The 17,675-nt window shown below is 42.4% G+C and overlaps 2 protein-coding genes across 3 annotated transcripts in view; both read right to left on the bottom strand.

The window, feature by feature from the left end:
• The window catches only part of KPNA1 (karyopherin subunit alpha 1), a 335,799-nt gene that overhangs the window by 76,827 nt on the left and 241,297 nt on the right, over nt 1–17,675 (bottom strand). Inside the window, exon 2 of one of the 2 annotated variants that reach the window (XM_050781846.1) lies at nt 14,015–14,195. The gene's annotated coding sequence lies outside the window, so the exon portion shown is untranslated. Of the gene's footprint in view, nt 1–14,014; nt 14,198–17,675 lie in introns of those variants that run through there. The other variant, XM_050781845.1, reaches the window with a different exon arrangement.
• Nucleotides 1–17,675, bottom strand: part of MIX23 (mitochondrial matrix import factor 23) — a 304,832-nt gene that overhangs the window by 142,103 nt on the left and 145,054 nt on the right. The gene's annotated exons all lie outside the window — the stretch shown is intronic.

Below are 17,675 nucleotides of genomic sequence, written 5' to 3'. Positions count from 1 at the left end.
AGCCTAGCCTTCCACAAGTCCCGTGTTCAAATTTGCTTCGCAGAACAATGACATACAGAAGATAGTAGACTTCTGTGAGCCTGTTTCCTCATCAGTACAATGGAGATAATGATACCTCATAAGGTGAAGAACAACATGTAAAAGCATACTTCCCACTGTGTAGCCCTTGTATAGTTTATACTTGGGAGTTATTAAAATGGTCATTATTTTTCTCTTTTGAACTATTAAACATGGTGAATTATATTAATAGACCTCCTAATACCAAATGATCCTGTTTCTTTGGATAAACACACTTGGTGATGGTGTATATTACCCTTTTCCAATTCTATTTTTTGTATTTGCCACATTGAGAGCTGTTTGAAAAAAAACACGGCTATGATTCCAATTATATGACATTCTGGAAGAGGTAAAACCAGAAACAAACAAAAAATCCAGTGGCTGCCCGGTGTTTGGGGGAAGGCAGGATGAATAGGTGGAACACAGAAGAATTTTAGGGCAGGAAAACTATTCCATAGGATACAATAGTAGCTAATGCAGGCTATTACACATTTGTCAAAACCCAAAGAATGTACAACATTAAGAATGAACCATAATGTAAACCATGAACTTAGGGTGAGGATGATGTGCCAATGTTGGTTCATCAATTGTTTTAGCCTGTTCAGGTTGCTAACAAAACACCAACAACTGGGTGTCTTATAAACAATAGAAATTTATTCCTCATAGTTCTGGAGGCTGGAAAGTCCAAATCAAGATCCTGGCTGATTCAGTATCTGGTGAGGGCCCACCTCTTGGTTCATAGATGACCATTTTTTCCACTGTGTATTCACATAGCAGAAGGGGCTAAGGAACTCTCTGGGATCTCGTGAAAGGGCGCTAATTACATTCATGAGGGCTCCATTATCATCACCCAAAGGCCTCATCTTCAAACACTACCATACTGGAGACTGGGTTCAACATATTAATTGTGAGGGGACATAAACATTCAGTCTACAGCATTACTTGTAACAAATGAGCCATTCTGGAGCTTGTGCAATGCTGATGGTGGGGGAGTCTACATTCATGTGGGGCAAGGGGTTGACAGAAACCCTGTACTTTCCATTCAATTTTGCTATGAACCCAAAACCGCTCTAAGAAATTGTGTGTGTGTTTGCACACGCGCGTGCGCATGTATGTGTGTATTTAGATTCCCCACCCTAAGGGGGACAACCAATCTCATTTATGAATACTGGTGAGGAGATTTTTAAGTTTCACTCCTTTCACTGTATTACTTCAATGGATGTATTTAGACTTTGGGTGAGAGAGAGAGATATTTTTAAAACATAAATATCTCCTCACCAGTATCCATAAATGAGACTGGTTGTCCCCTCTTAGGATGGAGAGGGGATTACATTTGTTCTGTTGGCAGAGAATTTTTTTTTTTTTTTTTTTTTTTTGAGATGGAGTCTCACTCTGTCACCCAGGCTGGAGTGCAGTGGCACAATCTCAGCTCACTGCAAGCTCTGCCTCCCGGGTTCATGCCATTCTCCTGCCTCAGCCTCCTGAGTAGCTGGGACTACAGGCGCCCGCCACCACGCCCGGCTAATTTTTTGTATTTTTAGTAGAGACAGGGTTTCACCGTGTTAGCCAGGATGGTCTCGATCTCCTGACCTCGTGATTTGCCCGCCTCGGCCTCCCAAAGTTCTGGGATTACAGGCATAAGCCACCATGCCCGGCCGAGAATTTTTTAAACACACACCTCAAATGTCCCTCTTAAAGAGTCTAATCAATGTGTCTGAAGCAGACACCTCTGGGTTTTTCTTCCTTTTAGGATCCCCAAGTGGGCCGGGCACAGTGGCTCACACTAGTAATAACATCACTTTGGGAGGCCAAGGGGCAGGCTTGAGGTCAGGATTCGAGACCAGCATGGCCAACATGGTGAAACCCTGCCTCTACGAAAAATACAAAAATTAGCCAGTGTGGTGGTATGCACCTGTGATTCCAACTACTTGGGAGGATGAGGCACGAGTATGCCTTGAACCTGGGAGGCAGAAGTTGCAGTGAGCCAGGATTGTACCACCGCATGTCTCAAAAAAAAAAAAAAGAACAGCAAAAAAAAAAAAACCCAGCGAATTCTGATATGCATCTGCAGTTGAAAATCACTATAGTAGAGCACAAGTTTTATTTTTAAAACAATGTAAAACACAGTTGAAAATGAAGGCTGAAGTTGGACTGAAGACAGCTTTGACAGGAAAAAAAGGAAATAAATTTCTATGTCTGTGATAAGAGGAATAACAAAGTAATTGTCTGAGAAAATTAGTTTATCCTAAGCAAGTATTTTTAGGTGTTATCACCTAAGCTACTAATTAAAAACTGTAAGTTACCGTCAATTACTTTTCAAAGTACCCTCTGAGGAATCAGAAGCCTTCAAAATTAAAGCCATTACACCTAAACTTCCTCTTGTTTTCTAGAGAAATAAAGCCAAAGAAGCAATAAACTTAAAAACAAGATGCAATACTGGTGGTGAAATAGAAACACACTCTATTCTTTCAAAAAGAGATCTCCCACTTTCTCCTTCATGTTCACTTACTCAATTATCAAACTTTGCTTATTCTATCCAAAGTCTTTGATTTTATCTGATCCTATCTATTCCCACTGCCACCAGCCTGGCTCAAGTCTGTGTCAACTGACACCTAGGTAACTACAACAGCTCTAAACCAGCATTCTTAACCTCAGACTCTTTGCTTCTCAATTCATCCTTCACACAGCCCTCAGATTTTTTTTTTTTTTTTTTTTTTTTTTTTTTTGAGACGGAGTCATGCTCTGTCGCCCAGGCTGGAGTGCAGTGGCCGGATCTCAGCTCACTGCAAGCTCCGCCTCCCGGGTTCACGCCATTCTCCGGCCTCAGCCTCCCAAGTAGCTGGGACTACAGGCGCCCGCCACTTCGCCCGGCTAGTTTTTTTTTTTGTATTTTTTAGTAGAGACGGGGTTTCACCGTGTTAGCCAGGATGGTCTCGATCTCCTGACCTCGTGATCCACCCGTCTCGGCCTCCCAAAGTGCTGGGATTACAGGCTTGAGCCACCACGCCCGGCCCAGCCCTCAGATTAATCTCAATACCCTTTTCACTGTATTACTTCAATGGATAAGGAACTACAGTGTTTTTAACCACTTCTTAAATGAAGTCTAAACTTCTTGGTCCTGCAAGATCCTTTTGTCTGGATTCATTCAATGCCATTCTCCACCAATCTAAATCCAAAACAGTGAGTTTATATTTTCATTATATTCAAGATGTTATATATTCAGTGCACTGAGTCAGCTCACCTAATCAGTAAATCTCAAACACATTCTAAATGTTCTGAATATTTAAAATCCTTAATACTCTTGTGGAACAACTTGAAATGCTAATACACTTAATTCTACCATATAAAAAAGGCATAATTTTACTAGAAAGTATATGATATGCATTTATTATTAAAAACCAAAACTACAAGAAAGTATGACTACAAAAAAGTTATGAATTTAAATAAGTGTGAGTGTAAGTATAAAGTGTTCAGTTCATTTGAAAATATAAATTATTCACGTTAACAGCTTCTAGTCAAACGGTAGTAGTTCTGTTTAAGATTTCAATAGAAATTAGAGAAGAAAATTAAAATTTGAAATATCCTACCCATTCTTTTCCTACAAGATAATTAAGGAGTAGCTTTATTTTTATTAACAGCATTTCAATGTTCAATGAAAGGAAAGTTTGAAAAACCCTGCAATAAAGCCTTTCCTGTGAGAAGTCAATGTGGCAGACATATGATTCATAGGTGTTCATTTCTGGCCTCATCTTATAGCTCTAACCAATAATCCAACGGCAATAGGTATTTTTTTTTCACAGCCCAGTTTCAAATGTTTTCCTTTGAGAGGTTTATCATAACCTTTGACCCAAATTCTGACCCCCCAACTCCCAGTATCTATAGATTCCCAAGCTGGGAAGTTCTCCAAAGACATTCTCAATATCAAAACACTTAAAGGAAAATATTTGTCAAGGACTTGGAGAACTCAAACCCTGAATTCAGTAATTCCACTTCTGGTATGTACATAAAGGAAATAAAACGAGCAAGACTGTTCACTGCAGTGTGATTATTCTAGTGAAAGATGGTAAACAACCTAAAAGTTCCAGTATGAGGGCCTGGTTAAAGGAAACGTTCACAATACATTGAGAAAACAGAACACTAACATGAAAAATCTGAATGCTGGGAACAAAAACCCAACCTACATTATTCTCTATACTTTCAAAAAGTATTTCATGACTTAAGAAATCAAAATATAGCTGGGCACAGTGGCTCATGCCTGTAATCCCAGCACTTTGGGAGGCCAAGACAGGCAGATCACATGAGGTCCAGGAGTTCAAGACCAGCCTGGCCAACATGGCAGAACTCCATCTCTACTAAAAATACAAAAATTAGCCAGGCATGGTGGCAGGCGTTTGCAATTCCAGCTACTCAGGAGGTTGAGGCAGGAGAATCACTTGAACCCAGAAGGTGGAGTTTGCAATGAGCTGAGATGGCCCATGCCCCATTGTACTCCAGCCTGGGCGACAGAGCAAGACTCCATCTCAAAAAAAAAAAAAAAAGAAAGAAAAAGAAAAGAAAAGAAAAGAAAAAAAGATATCAGCATATAAAATTTGTATATGGAAATATTTTATCTTCTAAATTTTCTATGCTAAGCAATATACTAATTATACAATAAACTTTCAAAAAGTAGAGCTGAAAGCATATTTTTACTATGATAAAGGTCATCAACCTACCTAAAACACAATTTCTGTACTTTTCGGTAGTATTTTCTCAACTCAGTATGCTGTTATTTCATCAGAAGTTCTGATTTTTAAGGTCTTTATGAAGGAGAAAAATTATCTCTTATCTAAAAGTTGAATGATTTTTTTTGGGGGGGGTTAAAAAAAAAAAGACAAATCTTTCCAGAAGATGAAATAAAGGGCTCATTCTCTCAGTAGTAAAAAATTTAATTGCAAAAACTTGCCTTCATTCAATTCATATCCATTACTGAATTTAATAACCACTGTAATGTATCTATTTTGCGGACACTTATGAGGGCTTTCAAATTTCAAATTAGGAATTAGCACATATAGAATGCGCTTTTCTTCCCAAATCATATTAACAACTGAAAGCCAGAAATTCAATTTGAATCATCAATGATGGGCACACGGTGGTCATTCAAATGCTATGGAAAGAATGAACAGGTCAGAAAGCAAAGAGTTTATGTAAAGAAATAAAATGGTGGACATGGTAGAATACTAAAATTATAAAGAAACATATTTTTCAAATAAATAAACCAGAACCACAGCATACAGAGAATACGTAAGGACAGAATCAGAGATGATGTCAAAACCTAAAAGAAGCCATAAAATAGACAAATTATAGGTCACTAGCAAAGTGGAAAACTCTGAAGCCTAACCTGCAGACAAAGAAGTCAATAAGAAACAAGCTGATTCACACTATCTACCCACAAACAGGAGGCTTCAAACAGATCACCCAGGTACTATTCCTCCTTAAGGTAGTGAGGAGTTGGGCTCAAAATCAGAAGGTTCATTGAAAGTCTACAAAACAGTCATCACATGCCCAGATTTCCTCCTCCACTCTTCACAACCAGACAACCATCCTTCAGTAATCCCTTAAAATGGATGCTCCAATGCAGGTGAGAGGTGAGGGTGGGGGTGAGGTGCCTTATTGAAAACAGAATTACATGAGCACAACAGTAAAAACCCAAGCTCCTTTTCTAAAATGACTTCTCAAAACATTGCAGCCAGATACACATTCTCCTGGCAAGAGACTGGAGACTCTCAGGGAAACTGACTAGCCCAAGAGAAACAAACCTATGAGTATATAAGCCCTCCACCCCCCGCACACATACACAAAAAAAGGCCTACTCTCTCCATCCTTCAAGAAGCCACACTTTTAGAGCTTCTAATTTAGTTTTTGGCCCTTCATTCTTAAATATGAATGGACAGCCACAAGACTACCAGATATCTGGGGAAAGTCTCAAAATTGGTAGCAAAAGACAAAAATGGTAACAAAATTTTTAAAACTATCATTAATATCACCAAAGAGTACAGCATCTATGAAACACCACATAATACACTATAAAATAAGAATGAAAGGCTGGACGCACTTTGGGAGGCCGAGAAGGGTGGATCACTTGAGGTCAGGAGTTCAAGACCAGCCAGGTCAACATGGTGAAACCCCCTCTCTACTAAAAATACAAAAACTAGCCAGATGTGTTGGTGGGTACCTGTAACCCCAGCTACTCAGGAGGCTGAGGCAGGAGATCACTTGAACTGGGGAGACAGAGGTTGCAGTGAGCCGAGATCACGCCACTGCACTCCAGCCTGGGGGACAAAATGAGACTCCATCTCAAAAAAAAAAAAAATTATAATGAGATCTATGAAATTTAAAATATGGATGGAAGTTAAAATTCAACAGAAGGCTTAGAAGATAATACTGAGGAAATCTCTCAAAAAAACAGAACAAAAAAGACTAAGGGATGGAAAATAGGGGGCAGGGGAGAGAAAATTAGAACCTAAGAGTTCCAATATTCAAAAAACACCAATTCCAAAAAAAGAACACAAAGTTGATAAGGATAAGACTATCAAAGAAACAAAGCATCAAAATTTTGACTCTGTTCAATGAGAGTCACTACGGACAAAATTAACAGGAAGGAGGACAGACTTAGAGAAGATATTTTCCAAGTGTGATATCAACAGACTATTCAAATCTAATCTCCACAAGGAACTTCTGCAAATCAAAAAGGAAACGCAAAGTAAAAACAAACAACGAAACAACTAATTATCAAAAATAACAATCAAAATGGATCCAAGAGATGCTCAAATTCAATAGTAATCAGAAAATGTAAACTGAAACAAAAAGATACTATTTCCCCTGCCCCTCCAACTTAAGGGATCCTCCCATGTCAGTCTTAGTAACTGAGATTACAGGCACACACCATGGTGCCCAGCTGAGATTCCACTTTTATACCCATCAGACTGACAAAAAATAGAAAGCAGCGGGACACAGTAGCTCATGCTTAGAATCCCAGCACTTTGGGAAGCCAAGGCGGGCAAATCGCCTGAGGTCAGGAGTTCAAGACCAGCCTGGCAAACTGGTGAAACCCCATCTCTACTAAAAATACAAAAATTAGCCAGGCAAGGTAGCGGGCCCCTGTCATCCCAGCTACTTGTGAGGCTGAGTCAGGAGAATGGCTTAAGCCCAGGAGAAGGTTGTGGTGAGCCAAGATCACACCATACCATCCCACCTGGGCGACTGAGCAAGACTCTGTATCCAAAAAAAAAAAGAAAGAAAGAAAGATAAAACCAAGTAACGGCAAAGATGTGGGCAAAAAAGAACTCTCAAGCACTAAGAAAAAGACCTTTGCAAGTCTATATCACAATACCTAAACACACAAACCTCGACTACATATTTCACAATGTTTTGTGTCCGGAACTGGTGGGTTCTTGGTCTCACTGACTTCAAAAATGAAGCCGCAGACCCTCGCAGTGAGTGTTAAAGTTCTTAAAGATGGTATGTCCGGAGTTTGTTCCTTCAGACGTTCAGATATGTCTGGAGCTTCTTCCTTCTGGTGGGTTCTTGGTCTCCCTGTCACGAGTGAAGCTGCAGACCTTCGTGGTAACCGTTACAGCTCTCAAAGCCAGCGCGCGTCTGGAGTTGTTGGTTTTTCCCGGTGGGTTCGTGGTCTCGCTAGCTTCAGGAGTGAAGCCGCAGACCTTCGCAGCGAGTGTTACAGCTCATAACGGCAGCGTGGACCCAAATAGTAAGCAGCAGTAAAACTTACCACAAAAAACGAAAGAACAAAACTTCCACAAAATGGAAGGTGACCCAAGGGGGTTGCCACTGCCTGCCTCGGGCAGCCTGCTTTTAGTCCCTTATCTGGCCCCACCCACTTCCTCTTGATTGATCCACTTTACAGAGAGCTGATTGGTCCGTTTTGACAGAGTGCTGATTGGTACGTTTACAATCCTTGAGCTAGACACAGAGTCACAGAGTGCTAGTTAGCTAGATACAGAGTACCAATTGGTGCGTTTACAAACCTTGAGCTAGACACAGAGTGCTGATTGGTGCATTTATAATCCTTGAGCTAGACACAGCGTCACAGAGCACTAGTCCTCCAAGTCTCCACTAGGTTAGCTAGATACAGAGTACCAATTGGTGTATTCACGAACCCTGAGCTAGAACCCTGTGCCGATTGCTGCACATACGATCCTCCGGCTAGATATAAAAGTTCTCCAAGTCCCCGTCCAGTTCAGGAGCCCAGCTGGCTTCACCCAGTGGATCCTGCATCAGGGCTGCAGGCGGAGCTGCCCGCCAGTCCCCAGCCACGCCTGCACTCTTCAGCCCCTGGGCTGTCGATGGGACCCGGCGCCACGGAGCAGGGGACGGCACACGTCCGGGAGGCTCAGCCCGCGCGGGAGCCCACCGCAGTGGGAGAAGCTCAGACACGGGGGGACTGCAGTTTCCGAGCCCTGCGTCGCCGGGAAACAGCCAAACCTGGCGAGAATTTGAGTGCAGCGCCGGCAGGCCGGCACTGCTGGGGGACCCGGCACAACCACTGCAGCTGCTGGCCCGGGTGCTAAGCCCCTCACTGCCCTGGGCCGGCGATGCCGGCCGGCCGCTCCGTGTGCGGGGCCCGCCGAGCCCGCGCCCGCCGAGCCCGCGCCCGCCGGAACTCACACTGGCCCGCCAGCGCAGCGCACAGGACCGGTTCCCGCCCGCGCAGCCCCGGTTCCCGCCGGCGCCTCTCCCTCCACACCTATCCCCAAGCAGAGGGAGGAGGCTCCGGCCTCAGCCAGCCCAGAGAGGGGCTCCCACGGTGCCGCGGCAGGCTGAAGGGCCCCTCAAGCACCGCCAGAGTGGACGCTGAGGCGGAGGAGGCGCTTAGAGTGAGGGTTGTTAGCACTTTGTCACCTATCAGTTTCATATACAATCAAGGAATCTACCAACCACAATGTCATAGGAAGAGGTAACAGAAGTAAGGCTCAGAAGTTTAAGAGAAAAATTTAAAGGACCTGTATGACCTGATGTGTGACAAGAACTGAGAAGCATAATTCATTCTAAAATTGTTTTTACCTAACGTCCAAAATAATAATGAAAACTTCCCAGAACTAAAGGACAAGAACTCCCAGCTTATAAAGGTCCATGGAATGCCCTTAAACAAAAAAAGACCCATACCTAGACATATCATCACGGAATTTCAAGGGTTAAAAATATCCTAAAAACTTGTAGAGATTGGGGGTCAGTAAGGGAAGATCACATACAAATGAAGAATCAGATTGGCTTTCGATTTCAACAGTAACCCTGGAAGAAAGAAAACAACAGAACTACGACTTGCAAACTTGAAGTAAAAGTTACCTTCAGCTCAGAATTTTATACCCAAATTATTGATCAAATGCGAAGTCAGAATAAAAATTTTTTTCAGTCATGTAAGATGTCAGAAAAGTTTTTGTTTTCCATGTATCCTTTCTCAGAAAGCTACTAAAAAACATACTCCAAGGAAGTAAGTAAACCAAAAAAGAAAATACAGGAAACAGTAAACGGGAACCAGTACTAGAGAGGGCAAATAATTTTAAGGATGATGAAAAGAGAAGTTCCAGGAAAACAACTATGAAATAGGACTAGAAAGTAACTAGTCCTAATTGCATTAAGAGGTTCTAGGTTAGCTGTCTCACAAAATGAAGCAAACAACAAAAAATACTAACTTCTAGAAAAACAAAAATTTATCAAGAGAAGAAATGATATCATAGTACTCTACATGGGTCAGCTGTGAACATTTATATAGTTATAATATTGTAAACACTAAATATTGGTTTAATAAACACCTGTAACTATATTTGGAGGATGGTAGAGTCAGTGTGTGCATGTGACAGGTGAGGTGAATATATATGTGAAACACTAAGGATCATCTTAGAAGCCAATAATATCTATAATTGCTGTATCATGAAATAGCAGTAAAAGCAAGTCACTGTATTTGTAAATATGAAAGCAAACATAAGAAATAGGAGAAAGAAAATGGTAGCTTCTCAAGTGCAGAGGCTGAGACAAGGAACAGCTGCTTTTTCAGGTATTCTAATTTTAAATTTTTATTTTTTTAATGTTGACAAAACAAGGAACTTGAACAATCTCACGATGGTTATATTTTCAGTATTATTTCATGGTGTTAAACAAACTACATCTAGTTTGTTTTGCCAAAGAGACTGAACGGCTAAAACCAATCTTTAACGATCAATGTGAACACAGTACAAACAGCCCTACTTGAATCCCAACTCCACTACTTTGTGAAGTAAGGCAAGTTACCCAATCACCTTGCACACGTAATCACCACCTCAAAATGGTTTTGCAAGAACAATTAAGTGAAAGCAACTGATGCAGAACCTGACCCATCAACAGATAGTATTTTCGGCAGGTCTTTCTGTTCCTTAGCTGCAAACGCCTATTCTGACCCCAAGCTGCCTCACTGCTCACAGACTATATAGGGACTCATGGACAACTCAGCACATATCCCTCCTCACACTAGAAAATCAATCATGATGAGTAAGCAGACTTATCTTTGTATATGAAGGGCAGCATTACTGTTGTTATATGAAGGAGATTATCCCCATTATCCACATTCTGGATTACTGCCTGCTTTCAAGAACTGTCCCAATTAGTCTACAGCACTTGGACAGAACCATTTTTTCATGTTCTGTTTTGTAGATTTGTAACATCTTAAAAAAAAAAGAAAGAAACGTACATTCCCATAGTCTTCATCCCTACTCTTCCAATGTACAACCTCAAAATTTTCTAATGCTGGCCCTATCTGGTCTCCAGTTGGCCTGAGGCCATCTCCTGCTTACCACAGCAAAAGAGAGAAATCAGCCCAAATCAGCTAATTAACTATTCACCACTTCCAATGTTTTCTTCCGTATTATGGCTAAATTCATAACACCATGCAAAGTACAAAGATACCTTAAAACAAAACAAGGCGTTATCTTTTATCACTAGGTCAGTCATCTTTACTTGCAAGACCAATCAAAGGTCTTAATTGATTTTATACACAGTATTCATACATCTAAAAACAATCTGGCAGACTTAAAAGCACAGACTTCATAAATCATTAAAACTCTATTTTATCATTAATTCAACAAACACTGCTAAAACACTGAAGATGAAAACAATAGGATATAATCCTATTCTCAAATGTAAAGGGAAAAGGACCATCGAGAGCAACAGAGAAGAAAATAATCCAGGAAACAACTGACAGCAATTCCAGATTACGTGTAAAATAATTTTTAACATAGTTGAGACTAAAGAAAATTATAAAAATTGAACACAGCTCTGAGCCTCCTGACAGTCAAAAGTATGGAGAAACAGGATGGCTTACAAAACAATCTAATAAAACCAGTCATCTGTTTAAAAAAAAAAAAAAAAAGCTTAATACTGGGGTCTTAGGAAGAATTTGTCTCCAAGGTCTGTATTTTATAGGAACCAATAAATAAATTAGAAATTTCTTCATTAGATATAAATGAAGAAAATGTTTTTCATGGCCCCTTTTGGTATGTATCAGTTCTAGATAAGATGTATATTAAATCATAGTTCTGTGAAGAAACTTCTATGAGAACCACTTTATAAAGTAACATAATGCAGCTGGGCGCAGTGGCTCATGCGTGTAATCCTAGCACTTCAGAAGGCCGAGGAGGGCGGACCGCGTGAGCTCAGGCGTTCGAGACCAGCTTGGGCAAGACGGTGAAACCCCATCTATACTAAAATACAAAAAATTAGCCGGGTGTGGCCGTATGCGCCTGTAGTCCCAGCAGTCTCAGGCAGGAGAACTGCTTGAACCAAGGAGGCGGAGATTGCAGGGAGCCTGCAGGGAGCCCAGATCGCATCACTGCACTCCAGCCTGGGCAACAGAGCAAGTCCCCCACACCCCCCCCAAAAAATAATAAAATAAAAAAATAACATAATGCAAGAACAGTGATTTCAGGTGATACCTTTCCCATTTAGTTTATTCTAGGTTTTTATAAATGTATGTTTTGTTGCCCTACAGGACTGTAAATTCCTCAAGGCTTATGTTGTCTGCTTCCATTTCAACTGCCTTTACTATTTAGTAGAGTGCTTTACAGTTGCTACTCAACTATAACTGATAAAATGTTATGCAGTCAATATTTGTAATATTAGCTTTCCCCGCTACACTATAAATTCCATGAGAACAGTGATAGTGAGTTTTGATCGCGACTATATCCCTCCAAATCTAGAAGATCACTCTATAAGTATTCGCTGATTGAACGGATTAAATAAAGAAAACACAACGAAAAAGTATGAAAGGAGAGAAATAATTTAAATGGCAGTAACTTTGGGTTCTAAGGTTGTTCTCAATAAGAGCTAGAAGACCTCAGGTAAGTTACTTAACATTTGATTGTCAATGCTTTCATCTGTAAAATAGAAAAATTAACAGATATTTCAGATTTAAATGTTTTTAATATATATATAAAGCATTTAACACAATACCTGAAAAAGAACTCAATAAATGTTAATTCCTTTACTTTCTCTTACATCTCATCTATCCATAAAACAGTGCCTTCCAGGAATATATTATTTCAGTAAAAATACAACAGTACTCATTCTTACTTTCCTTTGAAAAATTAAATTTTCATCTCTTTAATCTTTAAAAAGGAGGGAAAAATAACTTGTGGACTGCTTTCAAAATATTACAAATGCAAAAGCTAGTTAAGAAAAAAACAGTGTCGAGAATGAGCCTTGTTGGTGGCACCCGCCTGTAGTTCCAGGTAATGGGGGGGATGCCTTGAGGCCAGGAGTTCCAGATCAGCCAGGGAAACAAAGCTAGACTCCATCTCTTAAGAAAAAAAAAACAGGAGGGGGGAAATCACCTTATCTACTAATAGAGATTTTTAAGCAACCGTTTATTTAAGAAAAAACGGTGAAATTCAAGTTAATATTACTTGACAGTACCCGTTTCAGAAAAAAAAAATACTCTGCATTGCTGGGTGTGGTTGCCCGAGACTAGTCCCAGCTACTTGGGAGGCCAAGGCAGGAGGCCAGTTTGAGCTCAGGAGTTGGGAGTACAGCCTGGGCAACATAGCGAGACCCCATCTCTTTAAAACACAAAAATTCGGCAATCGTTTGTTCCGAGTTGAAACCTTAAAAACGAAATATTTTGAACGCTTTCACTTAAAAGTGGAACACGACCCAATCCTAAAAACATTACTTCATGACGACTCCCTTGACTCCAGTCATCCTTCAGTTTTATCCTCCAGTTGTGAGCTTAATCTGATACCTAGCTGTTTCCCTCGCATCGCCACTTTAACACGCGGTGTGCAGACCAAGTTCTGTCATTCCTGTAATTACCACACCCCCAATCAGCCGCTACAGGCCCCTGTTGTTATGACATCTGTAAACTGCAGCCGGTCGTCTCCACCTCCCCGCGCCCCCGCCCCGCTTCCCCTACCTCCCTCCGGGCCGCCGGCTCCGACCCGGGCTGTAACTTGTGAATTCCCAAGACGGTCCCTTCTTGCCAGGGTTAGAAATTTTACACGCCACCCCTGCTCCTTCCTGCCTCTGTCAGAGCGCTCTGCACGGCCCACCCCCGCCTCCCGCCCGCCGCCCGGCCGCGGCGCAGGCTCCGCGCTCGCCTCCTCTCCGCCCGCTGCCTCGGCACTCCGCAGTCCCCGGCGCCGCTTACAGCCCTGCCGCCGCGCCACGCCGCCCCGCCCCGCCTCGACCGGCGTTCCCGATGGCGATCACACCAGGGCTCCCCACCCCCACCCCCTCCTCCGCCGGCCGCGCGGCCGTTAGGACAGCAGGGCCCGTGACGCACGGACGCGGGCCGAGCGTCCGGGCCCAGGCACCGCGGCTCGAGGAACGGCCGGCGCCCGCCCTCGCCCCAGGGCCTCTCCCGAGTCCCTCCCGGACTGCCCGGATCTGCCGGCGGGAGGGGGAGGGGCCGGGGCCGCAAAGCCCCCGCACTCACCAGGCTCAAGGCAACCGATCCCGGTGCCACCGCTGAAGTGAGCCCTCGCTCGCCCGCCCGCCGTGCCGCTCCCCGCGCACAACCTCGAAGAGCTGGCCCGCGCCTCGGCGGTGCTCAGCAGGCCTCGCTCTCCGCCGCCGCGCACCGAGCAGCAAGACTCAGCTCTGCCGGCGTTCGCAGTGCGCCTGCGTGCGGGGGCCGGCCCGAGCGCCTACGCGCGCCCCTCCGGCGCTTGCCGCAGAGGCTGCCGGGAGACGTAGTCTTGTAACGCTCTCTCGCCGCACGTTCCTAGCGATTCTCGCCCAGCCTGCGAAGAGTCGGGGATCGGGGAGAGGAGAGGGTCTCGCTAAGAAGGAGGTTTGCAGACCATAACAAAGGTTGGAGAAAGTTATATGTGCAAACCTGTCTTTGCTAAGCTCTTCCAGGGCGGATCGATGTTCACCTCTGTATAGCTTCTAACAAAGTAGGTAACTAATACGCGTTGATGGAATGAATGATGGAATGATTGAAGACTGAGGGAGTATTACAAAATTAGTAGGTCAGCGCCTCGTGTCTAAAGGGCTCACATGCAGCATGAATGCAAGAAGCTTCTGGACATTCCTTTTTTAGTTATGTCCCATCCCCTTTGCTTGATAATGTATGAGTAGTATCAAAAATAGTTAAGTGCCGGGTGCAGTGGCTCACACCTGTAATCCCAGCACCTTGGGAGGCCTAGGCCGGTGGAATACTTGAGGCCAGGAGTTTGAGACTAGCCTGGGCAACATGGCGAAACCCCGTCTCTACTAAAAATACAAAAATTAGCCGGGGGTGGTGACGGGCGCCTGAAGTCCCAGCTACTGGGGAGGCTGAGGTGGGAGAATCACCTGAGCCCGGGGTTGACGATGAGGCTGCAGTGAGCCGAGATCGTACCACTACACTCCAGCCTGGGCAACCGGAGTGAGACCCTGCCTCAAAAAAAAAAAAATAATAATAATAATAATAATTAAGAAACTACATGAAACACAAATACTCGTTTTACTCTCAAGTGCTCTCAAACGAAAACTTGGAGCAAATGATTGTTAATGTTAAATTTGATGGAATTCTTTGGGGGAGCAAATGGAGTAGTGGCTTCAAAAGAAAAACTGAAGCCAGCCTAGCAGGGGTCACAGAATAGTAGATAGATTTAAAACATATGCCAAGAAGCAAGGTAAAAGAGATGAGGTAGATTAGTACATTTATAAATGTCCCAGGGAAGAGGAGAAGACAGAGGACCACTCTACCTGAATCCTAGGTTATGCAATGTTCATTTGTCCTGGACTTCACTCTGCTGCATCAGCATTCTCCCGCGATGTGTTTACTAAGATCAGAGTTGAGTTTGAGAAATGTGGCTGGGGAAAGGGAAGGTGTGTTCACCAGGAGAGACTTAAGGGCAAGTTTGCCTGACCCCAGCTAGACTGAAGACAGATCACCTTATTCCAATAAGGAGGTAAGATTGATTATTCAGAGCTGGTCTTCAGTCTTCGGGAAAGCTAATTTATTTCCAGTTCACCCTTAATCCTAGCTAGTCCTTGATGGTCCCATCCAAAAGTCTGGGCTATTTACTCGGGCCTCTTCTCTTTGATGGGCCTTCTAAGGCCCATGACACAACCATAGGCTCTGCTCACTTTTTCAGCCACTGCTTTCAGAGTCAGCAATCACCTTAGCTTTGGAAAAATGATGACAAATATCAGGCTCACCTCTGGTGGCTTCCTTTTTCTTCCAGATCTTGCACTCACAAATTCTCACTTCCTTGGTAGCTCTTCAGTACATTAACGTTTTTATATTTTGTCCAGTTGTTCTCTGTAGTGGAAAGGTTGATTGAAAACAACAGTAGGCCATTGCTGGAAGTTGAAGTCCTATGTATGTTACTTTTACAAAAGTGTTATCTTACTGTACATGATGTTTTATAAGCTAATGTCTCTCTGACAATATCATTTTATATTTTGAGAAATTTGAAATTATAGAACAGTATTTTTTGTTATCACAAACAATGCTGCTATGAACATTCTTGTACATCTCTACTGTGTATAGGGAAACTGCTAGATCCTAGGACATTGCATCTTTAACCTTACTGTATATATTAGATAGAAATCTAAGATGGCCCCTATAATCTCTGGTCCCTGGTGTTGCCTATATAATCTCCACCCCTTGAGTGTAGGTGGGACCTTTGACTTACTTCTAGCCAACAGAATATGGCAAAGATGATAGGATGTCACTTCCATGATTCCTTTTCATTATATAAGACTGTCTTTCCAAACTGGAGCTAGAGATTTGCTGCTGGCCTTGAAGAAGCAAGCTGTCATGTTGTGAACTGCCTATGGAGAAGACCACATGCCAGGGAACTGCAGATGGCTTCTAGAACTTGAGTGCAGCCTCCAGCTGACAACCAGTAAGAAGCCAGGGCCCTCAGTCATACAACTACAAGGAAATGAATTCTGCCAACACCCTGAGAGAGGTCAGCCTCCAGATGAGAAGACAGCCTGACTTACACCTTGATAGCAGTTTTGTGAGATCCCGAGCAAAGGAAACAGCTAAACTGTGCCTGGACTCCTGGTCCACAGAAACTGTGAGATAATAAATGTGTCTTCACATACTATATTTATGGTAATTTATTATACAATAGAAAACTAATACACTAGACATTGCTGGATTATTTCATAAAGTAATTGTACCCATTTGTACTCTATAAACGGTATATAAGATACTCTTCACTTGCTAACAGTTAGAAATGTCTGGCTTTTTACATTTTTGCCAATCTAACATATAAATTACTTGAACATAAAAACATGAAAAATAGATATTTACTTAGAATTGTATATTCTGTTGTATTTCTTTTCTGTTGCATAAATGCAATTAAATAAAATAGCAGGCTGGGAACAGTGGCTCATGCCTGTAATCCCAGCACTTTTGGAGGCTGAGGCAGGAGGATCACTTGAACCCAGGAGTTCCAGACCAGCCTGGGCAACATAACAAGACCCCGTCTCAACACACAAAAAAATTAGTCAGCCATGGTAAGTCGCACCTGTAGTCCCAGCTATTCAGGAGGCTGAGGTGGGAGGATCACTTGACACCAGGAGTTTGAGCACACCACTGCACTTCAGTGTGGTGACAGAACAAGACGTTGTCTCTTTAAAAAAAAAAAAAAAGCAACTAGTAGTAATAAATAGAGGGACTAACTGAGCAAATAATATCTGTGAGAAAAATACAACAAATTCATAAGATTTCTTTCTTTCCTCTAGTATACCAATTTAGCTCTATTGCATATTTGAATTTTGTAGGCTATATTATATTCTTGAGAAAAATAAGTGTAAGAATTTTTTAAAGAATGTATACAATAGAACTAATGAAACAATTATTACCTATGGCCTCTTCGAGGATTATCAGACAGTTTCGGAGAACCAGCAGGTTTATTTCTGTTTTATCATAAACGTTCTCTCCATTCTCATCTTCAATGTATTTCTAAATTGAAACAGCCCATGCTGTTTTGTTCCACACTTAAAGATATTTTATGGCAAGCCAACATTTTAACATCTTTTCCGTGGCCAGCTTCAGTGATAGCCACCTTATAGGCACGTGTTTAAGCAATCTATCTCCTTCCATTTCTATAAAGTCAAAAATTTTATTAAGTGCTTCTGTACATTTT

The sequence above is a fragment of the Macaca thibetana genome, chromosome 2 (genome assembly GCF_024542745.1).
Source record: "Macaca thibetana thibetana isolate TM-01 chromosome 2, ASM2454274v1, whole genome shotgun sequence".
In the NCBI taxonomy this organism is placed as follows: domain Eukaryota; kingdom Metazoa; phylum Chordata; class Mammalia; order Primates; family Cercopithecidae; genus Macaca; species Macaca thibetana.
The sequence above is the reverse complement of the archived record's forward strand: the minus strand, read 5'-3'. Positions and strand labels throughout refer to the sequence as shown.